The following is a 2,024-nucleotide window of genomic DNA, read 5'->3' on the forward strand; positions in this document are numbered from 1 at the left end:
CCGTGCCGTGCCGGCCTTCGGCCGGGCGGCCGGGCGGGTGGAGGAACCCCCGCGGGGCCTTGGGGTTGTTTCCCTCAGCCCAGGGCCAGGTACCTTGCGCCCGCGCCTCCATGGAGCCGGGCGGAGGTTTAAAGACTCGGGCGGCCCGCGGCTCATCCAGCGAGGGAAAGAGGGAGGGCCGGCGGCGGGGGGCCGGCGGCGCTCCGGCGGGACGGCGAGGAAGAGGGAGCTCAGCGCGGGGCGCGGCGGCGCGCCCCCTCCGCCCCTCTCCACGGCGAGCCCACCGGAAGCGCGGTCCGCCGCCGCGCTCCCGGCCGGTCCGACTCCCCCTCCCCCACGCTGGGCCGAGTGCGGGCCGGAGAGGGGTTTGTCCCGTCCCCCCTCTCCGCGGCGTCGGTCTCGAGCGGACGAGTCCGGTGCGGCGCGGGCGCGTGCGCGCTCGCTCCAGCCGGCCTCGCCCCGCGTTCGGAGCGGGCCGAGACGCGTGTCTCGGCCCCGGCGCCCGCCGCTCCCCGTGCGAGCGAGAGAGCGAGCGAGCGGCGGTGCGTCCCGCGGTCGCCTCCCTTCCCCCGGGTCCGCGTCGCCATTTCCCCTCGGCGTCACGAGCCGCGTCCGTCTCGTCCGTCCCCGCCTTCGCCTCTCTCCCACCGCCTTTGCCCTCGGCCTCGCCGGCCGCGCCGGTCGTGCGAGCGGGAGGTCCGGCGTAGGGCGGTCCCGCAAGCCCGTCTCCATGCTAAGGTGCGGGGAGCGGGCGCCGCTCCCAGATCCGTCCCCGTCCCGCCCCGCCGCCGGTCACGAGTCCGCTGTGAACGCGCCGTTAGGGCGAGCGAGAGGAGGAGGCGGCCGGAGGTCGAGGACCGGGAGCGGAAGGCGAGAGGCGTCGGGGGGGTGCGCTTGGGCGCTTTTACCTGGGCGGCTCCCGTGGGGCAGCTGTGGAGGTGTCTTTTGCCGAGGTGGGCCCGGGCGCGCTGCCGGGCGGTGGTCGGCAGCGTTCCGGCGCGTCGGGCTGGGCTTTTGCCGGGGCGGCGCGTGCCGTCCCGCGCGTTGCTGTCCCGCGGCTCCTCCTGTCGGGCCGAAGCCGAGCCGGGCGCCTGGTCCGTCCCCGAAGCGAGACAGGGTCGTTTCCCCAGGTCGGGAGCGAGGGCTCCCCGCCCTTCTCGTTCGGTCGCGCTATGTTTTTCTCTCCTCTCCTTCGATGGTGTGCTCATTAGCGGTCTCGCGGAGGCGACGCTCGTCCGCCCCGTCCCGCTCCGCGGTGGTCCCGGCATCGGGGCGCTCCGCGGTGCGGTGCGGTGCGGTGCGGGGGAGCCGCCTTCCCTGGGTGGAAGGCGAGCGAAAAAGTCGAGGGCCTCCCCGCACGCGCTGGGCGGTGCAGAAAGTCAGACGACTCTTAGCGGTGGATCACTCGGCTCGTGCGTCGATGAAGAACGCAGCTAGCTGCGAGAATTAATGTGAATTGCAGGACACATTGATCATCGACACTTCGAACGCACTTCCGGCCCCGGGATCCTCCCGGGGCTACGCCTGCCTGAGCGTCGCTTGACGGCCAATCGCCGGCGGCCGCCGTTGCGCGGCGTCCGCGCGGGTGCGGCTGGGGCGCCTCGCAGGCCCGCGCGCCTCCGGCGACGACGTCAGGGTCGCGCCGCTGGCCTTCGTCCCGCTCTGGCCGAGCTCGTCCCCACGGGTCGGCCGGGCTCTTCCGGTCGGTCGCGCCGCGGGTCTGGTCCGGATCGTTCGTTCGTTCGCTCGTCCGCGTCCGTTCGTTCGTTCGTCAGTCGGGACCCCGGCCCGGAGGGAGGAGCGGTCGTCGCCCTCCCCGGCCCCGCGCCGGGGGGTCGCGTCACCGGCGGCGGTGTCGCGCCGTGCTGCCGCGCGCGCGCGGTTCCGGGGCGCGCGGCTCCCAGCCCTCCGGTCGTCGGTCTGTCCGCGTAAGCAGCGAGCGAGCCCGGCGCTCAATCCTGCGGGTCCGTCTCCAGCCTGGGGCCGCGGCCCCGTCCTTCCTCGCGTCCGGGCGTCTCGTCCTC

The 2,024-nt window shown here is 75.2% G+C and overlaps 1 non-coding gene across 1 annotated transcript; it reads left to right on the top strand.

The window, feature by feature from the left end:
* The first annotated feature begins 1,385 nt into the window (after positions 1-1,385).
* Positions 1,386-1,538, top strand: LOC146757286 (5.8S ribosomal RNA). The gene has a single exon (XR_014936932.1). It is a non-coding gene; the product is annotated as a 5.8S ribosomal RNA (ribosomal RNA).
* Positions 1,539-2,024: the final 486 nt, after the last annotated feature.

This window comes from Coturnix japonica, chromosome 23, assembly GCF_054131305.1.
Source record: "Coturnix japonica strain WE chromosome 23, WE-NBRP24, whole genome shotgun sequence".
In the NCBI taxonomy this organism is placed as follows: domain Eukaryota; kingdom Metazoa; phylum Chordata; class Aves; order Galliformes; family Phasianidae; genus Coturnix; species Coturnix japonica.